The sequence below is a fragment of the Magnolia sinica genome, chromosome 2, assembly GCF_029962835.1.
Source record: "Magnolia sinica isolate HGM2019 chromosome 2, MsV1, whole genome shotgun sequence".
Lineage (NCBI taxonomy): Eukaryota > Viridiplantae > Streptophyta > Magnoliopsida > Magnoliales > Magnoliaceae > Magnolia > Magnolia sinica.
The window spans coordinates 79,841,837-79,851,716 of NC_080574.1; the positions used below are offsets into that span (position 1 = coordinate 79,841,837).

Sequence of the window (9,880 nt, forward strand, 5' to 3'; positions counted from 1 at the left end):
TAACATGCCCTTAAGCTTAATAAAAGCTTCCTGGCATTGCTCAGTTCACTCGTATGGCACATCCTTTTGAAGTAGATTGCATAAAGGACAAGAGAGGTGACTAAAGTCATTTATGAATCTTCTGTAAAATCCAATGTGTCCTAAAAAGGATCGCCCGTCTTGTATGTTCTTAGGTGGAGGTAAGTTAGAGATAAGATCAATCGTAGCCTTATTTACCTCAATTCCCTTAAATGAGATGATATGTCCAAGGACAATTTCCTTACGAAACATGAAATGGCACTTCTCCCAATTTAGTACCAAATTCTTTTCCTCACATCACTTCAGCACATTTTTTAAAATTTCCAGGCATTCATTGAAGGATGGACCAAAAATCGAGAAATCGTCCATGAAGACCTCTAAATACTGCCCCACCATATCAGGAAAAAATACTTAACATACGCTGAAAAGTGACAGGGGTATTACACGGTCCGAATGGCATCCTTCGGTAAGAAAAAGTGCCAAAGGGACATGTGAACATAGTCTTTTCTTGGTCTTCAAGGACTATCTCGATCTGATTATACCCCGAATATCCGTCAAGGAAATAGTAATAGGAATGACCAACCAGCCTTTTTAAATTTTGATCGATAAAGGGCAAAGGAAAGTTGTCTATCCTCATGACGGTATTCAATTTCCCGTAGTCAATGCACATTCTCCAACCAATAGTGATTCTACTTGGCACGAGTTCATTATCAGCATTAGCTACGATGGTGATTCTGGACTTCTTAGGAACCACCTGAGTTAGACTCACCCATTGACTGTTGGATATAGGGTATATGATACCCACATCCAATAGCTTAAGAACCTCAGCCTTAACCATTTCCTTCATGTTTGGATTTAACCTACATTGTGGTTGCCAGGAGGTCTTCCCATTATCTTCCAGATAAATGCGATGAGTACGAATCGAAGGGTCGATTCCCTTGAGGTCTGCAATCGACCATCTAAGGGCTCCTTTATGCTCAATGAGAATAGATATGAGCATACTCTCCTATTCTTACTCAAGGTGGGAAGAAATTACAACCGAGTATGTCTCATCTTGACCTAAATAGACATATTTCAAATCAAAGGGCAAAGGTTTTAGGTCAAGCTTCTGTGCCTTGAGGTTAGACGGTAGAGGCACTACATCAGTTTGGGGTAATTCTTCAAATTGTGGCCTCCACTGGTTAATTTCAAGTACTGCTATAGTATCAAGTATGGCACATGTCTCCCTAATCATATCATCACCCAAATCATGGGAGTGGGCCAAGCACATCTCTAGGGGGTCAGAGGATAAGGTCATCAGATTTCTATCCTCCATGAAAGAATCAATCAAGTTAACATCGTGGGCTTCATTATCATCCTTTACCTGTTTGCCCATATTGAAAAAAGATATTCGACTCCAATGTCATATTTTTTAAAAATAAACTCATGACTCCATTCACGCAATTAATGATTGCATTTGATGTGGCAAGGAATGGGCGACTAAGAATGACAGGAATCTGAGTGCTCATGTCCATGATGGGTTGAGTATCCAAGACGATAAAATCTATCGGGTGGTAGAATTTGTCAACTTGGACCAACACATCCTCAATTACCCCTCCCGATACATGACCTGTGCGATTAACAGGTTGTAATGTAGTCTGGGTAGGTTTTAATTCACCTAGACCTAGTTGTTCGTAGACCGAGTATGGGATCAGATTTACTCTCACTCCTATATTATGATTGATAAGCTCTTGGTTTTGAATGTGTTTCCAAACCGGATCCTCTTGAGCTTTCCCTCAATTCAAGGATTGGTTAGGGATTCCTTAAGGAGCAGCAGTTTGTCCATTCCTCCAACTAAAGTTCGGATGATTTCTCCAATTAAGATTGTATGTGTTAGAGATGGGACCACTAAAAGGTCTTTGGTAGTTGTTCACGACATTCGATTGCTCGTTCAGTGCCTCTTGAAAAATAGGTATCGTTGGGCAATTTTCAGTTGTATGTATGTTGCAAGCACAGATACCGCAAACAACTTCCTTAAGTCTTATCTTTCTTAAGTTCCATGACCTCGACCTTCCTTACGAGACTGGCCACTTTAGCATTTATATCGTCATCCTCTTTCAATAAGTATATCCCACCTCTCTTCCTTGCTTGAGTAAGCTTAGATGTGGTGCTAGATTTTGGAAAGATGTCCCATGATTATGATGTTTCAACAAGTTTGTCAAAGTAATCCCACACCTCATCGACATTCTTATTCATGAACTCCCCATTGCACATCGTTTCGACGAAGTAGCACATGAAAGATGTTAGTCCATCGTGGAAGAAAGTTGTTATGCACCAAATTTCAAAACCGTGTTGTGGGCATGAACTGACGAGATCCTTGAACCACTCCTAACATTGGAAGAATGTTTCATCTTCCTTTTGGGCGAAGTTCATGATCGACTTCCTGATGGTGTTCATCTTATGGTATGGAAAGAATTTTTTTTATGAACTCCTTCATCATGTCATTCCATGTGCCAATAGATCATGGACATAGTGAGTGCAACCAGGTCTTATCTTTTTCTTTCAGGGAGAAAGGAAAGAGTTTCAACCTGACCATGTCTTCAGACACGTTAGGGAAGTATAGAGTGGCTATCACCCCGTCAAATTCTTACAAGTGCAGGCATGGACTTTCAGATTCAAGTCCAAGGAACTTTGGAAGGAGTTGGATCACTCCAGGCTTGATATCCATGTTTCCTGTGCTTCTTGGAAAAACCATACATGAGGGTGTGCTCACCCCTGCCGGTTGTAAGTAATCTCGTAAAGTGCGAGGCAGGGGTGCATGGTGCACCTCATTCTCATCCTGGACTTCCACAACTCGAGGTTGCGACTGATTCATTAGTTGATTTACAGGTTGATTTGTAGTCATAACCTCAATTAACTCTGAGGATCTCAAGTGGTATCTAATCCTGTGATGGATAGATAATGTAATATCCCATACTTTTCACCGCCAGAGTTTATACTCGTGCCTGAGAAAACCGGGTGTTAATGATGTATAAATTGGATGCTTTTGAAAATCGTACCTTATTTTTTTCCATTTGGATCACATCCGGATATATTCATGAAGGTAACATTCACAAGAATAAAATCAACTGTATTGATTATATTTCATCAAAGTAAAAAAGAATAATCAAATGCCTTCTCAATGGAAGCTTATTACATATATTTCATAAATTATCTTCTTAATCTTTCAATATAATCTTCCTTAGGGAGATTGTTCACTAGGTTTTCAATCTATACGTCACCTGCATAATCTGTATGGTTGGGAGAGGGTCAATGCCTTACTCATAGTGACAATTATCCTTTAAGATTAACTATCACGCCCCAAATTTAAAAACAGGGCTCGCAAAATTCCCAATTGTCGAATTCGATGATGACAGCCTCCGTAGTACCTCATTCTCGGCTCCCAGCATGCATACTCTAGATTCTGATCCTGGGATCCTACAAGGAGAATTTTCCAACGTACATTTATCTTGTAAGAAGCATAACCATAAGTTTACCCAAATCACAAAGGCAACATCATCATCACATATCCACTAATATAAGCAGTTGAATACAGTGCTAAAAGGGAAATATACATATATCGAAAATCAAAGCTCTAGAATATAGCTGCATGCTCCAAGCTCAACGCTGCTGTGACCTAACGTCACCTGCACGCATCTATTGTGTATAAGCTTATAGAGAGCTTAGAGGGTGGTGTATGTGTGTGCGCAAGGTAAGCGTGCTCAGAATACAATATCAGAGTAATGCGGAAACATGCTAGTAAATTCATAAATACCATCAGTCTTATCCAGGCAATGCGATGCAAAAACATAATAAGCCAATATCATTTATTGAGTCCATGAATACAGTCAACCTTAATCAGGTTATGCAATATAAAAGCACAGTAAACAAAATCCTATGTGTTGAGGATACAATGCCATATGCGATGCGAATGAAATGATTAAGCCGAAGTGTAAAGTCGGGATGATAATACATAGTATCGCAGGCTATGGGGTCCATCACAAGGGACTTCTATCCAAACCAGTCCCATACTTAAATTTGGATAGTCAAACTCAATGTGGTAAACTCCTGATCTTAGGTTGGTCGCGCATCCCAACCAAATCCTGGCCATTATGAAGGTACACATAATAATTAGTTGTGCACCACCAGCCTGAGTGAATAGTGAATGAATGAGTATGCAGCTCCTGCTCAATAAGTCCACATATCAGTATAGTATATCTTTGGGATCATCACCGGGGTCCAGTACACTCTACAAGTGAAAGAGACCTCACTATCGGCCTGGTAAGTAGTCAGCCAATATCTACTCGACATGTCGATAGCGAACCCATTTACGAGTTGGTCAAACTCAGCCTAGCTATGCCCCCTACCCTCAGGTGGGTAAGGCCACACCCCCTTCCAACTAACTACGACACATTGGAAGAGTGGCTTACTGGTATTCGGCACTCGGGCGCTCATGTATCCTCTCGGTCTAGACGTTGGAGCGTCTCCTGGCTATGGAGGTTTAGGAATTTTCACCCGGGGACATCTATGGCGCCCGTATGTTAGAACCAAATATTTTTGGTATCCCATCTGGCCATCTACAATATGCCTATAGAGGCGACGGCCCTGATATTGCTAGGGCGTACAGTAGTCATATCACAAAATGCGAGATGCATGAGTTATACCATCCAGTCATGCATCAAACTGCGTGTACCGCATGCTCATGTGGGATGACTCTGCCTATCAAGGAGTCTCATAAACAACTTGTCCTGCAACATATGTAAAAGTCATCCACATCTCATACCAAACATGCAGATGATGCATATAGGAATGTATCATGATGCTATGCTGTCACATACTCATAATCAGTATCGATAACCGGCATCGATAATCGGCATCAACAATCAGCCTCGATAATCGGCCTCAATAATTGGCCTAACAAAGGGCCTAAGGGAAGGTCACAATGTGGACATTTAACCATCATTGCCCATCAATGTGGACATTTAACCAACATTGCTCCCAATGAGTGGCCTTCATAGGGCCAAACATATAATGGGCCCATGGCCTCACACAAGGGCCTCATACACAACATAATGGGCCACATACAATCTCAACGAGCCTCATACAATCATAATAGGCCTTTTCATATGGGCCTCACATATCACAATGGGCCGCATCACATTGGCTTCATATACAACACATCAGGCCTCATCATATGGGCCTCATATACATCAGGTGGGCCGCATCAATGGGCTGCACCAATGGGCCTCATAAACGTCAAGTGAGCCACATCAACGGGCCGCACCAATGGGCCTCATATACATCAAGTGGGCCACATCAACAGACCACACCAATGGGCCTCATATACATCAATTGGGCCGCACCAATGGGCCTCATATACATCTACACCATTCATCTATTTTTAGAGATCATTTAAGAGCATTTCCCACAAGAATTGAATCATACCGGAAGATCATCTAGACCATACCACAAATAGCAGTGGAGATAATGATTTCCACCCTTTAAAATTCCCGGGGCCCACCATAACATTATTTTCCATCCAATTTGTTCATATGGTCACAAAGACCTAAATTAAGAGGAAAAACAATATCATATTGATCCATAACTTCTGTGCTCCCAAAAGGGTGTAATGGTGGACGTTCAATCCTCCATTGTTTGTGGTGTGGTCGACTTGATAGACAGTTTGGATATAACAACTTATACGTCAAGGTGGGTCCCACCTGATCGGACCTTGCTACTGTCCAAACAGGTGGACAATTTAGATGTAACAAATACATATATCAGACCCACAAAGCTTGCTGACGTGTACAGCAGCTAGGAGGGCTGCTGGCCCATTATCCAAAAGCAGATGGACGACTCGGATATAACGCATGCCCATGATCAGTCCATAGCTTGGACGGTTGGCGTGGATGAAACCCATACATCTAGTGGGTCCCACGGAACTTGATGATGTCATTACATCAGCTATATAGCTGGTTAATCCCCATCGTCCAATTGATGGTTGGGATATAACACTTATATCAAGGAGGATGAAATACATACCATGGTGGGACCCTCAAAGCCTGGTGACGTCATGATAGCAGCCATGCTGCTGCTGAGGTGGATGGACGGTATAGATAAACATATGCATCATGTGGGTCCTACACGGATGGACGACATAGATAAAACACTTACATTATGGTGTAGTCCCACCGTCCAACAATCTGGATGGTGGAGATAAAACACATATATCATGGTGTGGTCCACTGCACGGACGGTGGAAATGGAACCCATGCATCATGCCTGGCCCCACAACAAAGATGGACTATTTAGATCAACACATGCATCCACGTGGGGTCCATATTAGTGTGGCCCACCCAGTTTGGAATCAAACTGATATTTGTTAATTTCCACTCGCACGGTCCAGCAGCAAAGGCTATTGGATGTCAGATGGTTGGACAGTATGGATGTGATACATCCATCAAGGTGGGGTCCATGTACACGTGGCCCTCTAGTCACATATATATCAAGGTGGCCACACGGACGAATGACTAGATGCAAGGCAGACATCAGGTGGGTCCACACGTGTGGTCCACCTGTTGTAGATAAAGCAGGTATTTGTGTTTCCTCTTCATCCAGGGGCGCTGGAGGATGAACGGTACCAATCCAAGTGGCTGAGCCCAATCCAATCGGGCCCATTGATGGACGGCCTGGCCTGGTAAAGTACATACATCAAGGTGGGCCATCATACGAAAAAGAAGGAGAGAGAGAGAGAGAGAGAGAGAGAGAGAGAGAGAGAGATGATGATGATGGAGGGGAGGGGCTCTGCCAATATGAGCCCTCCCTAGGTGGGCCATGCAAATACAATACATACATCAAAACAGGTCCCATCACAAGTGGGCCTTGCATTAAAATCAGGATCTAATGCTATGAACACCCACCGATTTCACTTCTTTAGGCTCCATGGACTCCTTAGCTCCTAGGCTTCAACTTTGATGGAAGATGATGGAGATTGAATGGCTAGGATGAGAGATGAGAGGGGTATGAAGTGGGCCACACACAAAGCTCTCCTTGCTCTCCTTAGAGCTTGGACATGCACTCTTCTTAATTGCTTGGGAGTGAAGAGAGAAATGAGAGAGTGATGGGAGTTGTAAGGATGGGTGACATGGAGTGTATGGGTGAGGGATGGGGCTTGTTGACTTTTTTTTGGCATGAGATGATATGGGGTATGGGTAGCATTGCTTTGTTTGCATGAAAGGTATGGGAGAGGTAAGGACTTGGTTAACTTCATGGAAAGAGGGAGTATGGGTAGAGATTCCATTCTCTCAACCAAGAATCTTCCTGGAAACAGCGCACACGTTAACCGCGGTGTTTCCTCGATTTATATGCGGGCCCACATCTCCTGGCCTAGGTATCGCATTGGTGCGCAAGTCACGGCGTTGGAACTGCGGCAATAGCGTGGTTACAATGGTACAGGTCTCAGGTCGGACCGACTCAGATCGACAGGATGCGACTCAGGGTCGCGTGCAAATACTGATTACGGGTCACGGGTTACCGAAATTCGACTGGGAGGATCGCGAAACTCTATGGAACGGTATGGTCTAGGATAGGGGTCTCACATTAACAGTAATTCAAGTGATTCATAAAATAATGTAAAGGTTCTGATACATCTCGTACTCCACAACTACAAGAGGTATCAATGCACAAACAATCTATATGAGATGCATGCCTACCAAATGATATGCAGTTTATCACACTTAGTGATCACCACAATGTGGAATATGATTAGAGTTATCCGACTTGCCCCGCATCCCATACTACGAAGATTCACCGTCTTATTCCATGTTTAACATGTATTTATGCAGTTATCCCAAGACAGACACAACACATGACCAGGTGAATCATGCAACCCCGATTGGAGCAACTAATTGTAACAACCAACCCCAAAAAAATTAATGTAACATGTAAAAGAACGATTCACATACACCAACTGGTGCACCATCACCCTTCAAACATGGAATTATGTGTCACCCCAGGGCCGCTGTTGAAAATGCATTATGTCCACAATATTTATTCGATCGCTAGAGGAGGGATTCCTACATAGTACTTGCACCAAGAGAGAAACCCTTGAACTATGGGAGTTTAGGAATATCAAGACACATGCTCGAGCCTTTAAGGTAAATAAGAGATGAATAGCAATGACCAGCTCAAATAAAAGGCAAGTGACGAAGGTCAACTCAAATATGAGACGAGTGGCAAAGGCCAACTCAAATAAAATTAAAGGCAAGAGAAAGGCTCGTATCCATAGCCCCACATAATTCAGGAAGACTCCTTGCAGTCAACATTATACTTCAGTTATTTGATATATGCTAATAAGGTTAAACGCCTCAACTAATCCTATGATCAAAACCCGCTTTCCTGTCTTGAACTACCATCGAGTAGCAACTCAAAGGCTAACTTGGCAACTCAACTCATCACACCACCTTTCTCTCTCTTTCTTTCTTTCTCTTTTCTTTTTCTTTCCTTCCTTTCTTCTTCTTTTTCTCCTTCTCTTTTCTTTCCTTTTTTTTTTCTCACTGCTATGTCCAACAGAGAGCTAGACGTCTCTCTCTCTCTCTCTCTCTCTCTCTCTCTCTCTCTTGCTGCTGTCAGTCGGTAGGACCTCTTCCCTTCTTCCACGTCTCTCTTCTTTTCCTTCTCATTTTTCTTTTCTTTTGTTCTCTCTGGCAGTGCTTCCTCCAAAGACAGATGAAGTGCCTATTTATATTGATGCAATGAGTCTTCTAAACTCTTCTTGCGAACGTTCTCGCAAGTCCTGTTTACGCAGCCTTATTTCCTATACAGTGAGAGCAGGAGGATATTTGCGTGCGATCGGAATTGGAGTGAGTATCAACCCTATTCTTCCGACCCGACTTCTTGGAAGTGGTCGGGATTCCCTCTACCTGGGTTTTAACTGTCTGGATCGAAGCGGTGATCCACTGTTGGGCCGTCCAACGTGCAGAAAAGTCCAGGTTGTGCTGGGACTACTGTTATTTACGTCTGCTATGAATAGATTATTTCCACATTAGCAGTGGGGTCCACAATCATAGTCATTTGGAAGATCCAGTCCCTTCATCAGCTCTGGCATGACATGTTGTCCTAAGGGCCAAAGTATGAGGTACATCTGAGTTTAGGATGGGTTTCATTATAGTTCCACACGATGTGGCTGTGCCACTTAAGTATCGGCAAAATGTCATGTTTTTCCTTAAAGCCCATCTCCTTTTCAAGTTGGGAAGGGTCGAAATTCCCTCCTTTGGAGATCGGACAGTCCAGATCAGGGTAAATCAAGACAACATTGACATTTTGGCGTGGGTTTCGTCCAGTGCTCACAGTTTTTGTGGGTGCCGTTACTGTGTGCAAAAGAACTCTATTCCGGTTTGGATGTTGATAGGTGGGGTCCACTTTTGATGACCTTCTTAGAAATCCACTCCATCCATCATCTTTGTAAGGTCATGCCCAGCTATGACGTCAAATATGGGACAAATCTGAGTCTTAGGTGGGCCACCACACATTTGACAATCGGACCGTACCAATGCTCTAACGTGCCTGTTGAGGCAACGTAACATTGATACATATTGGTCACGGCATCAGGTGGGGTCCATTGTGATGTTTGGTGAGAAATCCACTCCGTTCACGATATTTGTCCCACTATGTTAGGACACGGGGTAAAAGATGAGGAAGTTTCGTAAATTAGGTGGGCCACACCATCTAAATAAGTGGAAATTGACAGTCACCATTAAATCTTTAGTATTGGTTGAATAGTGCCATGCACGGTGCTAGTTTTATTTACAAAATTGCCATCAATTTCTCAATCACCTTCCGACAT

General features: G+C 42.9%; 1 non-coding gene across 1 annotated transcript; it reads left to right on the forward strand.

Annotated features, from left to right (window-relative positions):
- The first annotated feature begins 2,341 nt into the window (after positions 1 to 2,341).
- On the forward strand, positions 2,342 to 2,448 carry LOC131238405 (small nucleolar RNA R71). The gene has a single exon (XR_009167813.1). It is a non-coding gene; the product is annotated as a small nucleolar RNA R71 (small nucleolar RNA).
- The last annotated feature ends 7,432 nt before the right edge of the window (positions 2,449 to 9,880 follow it).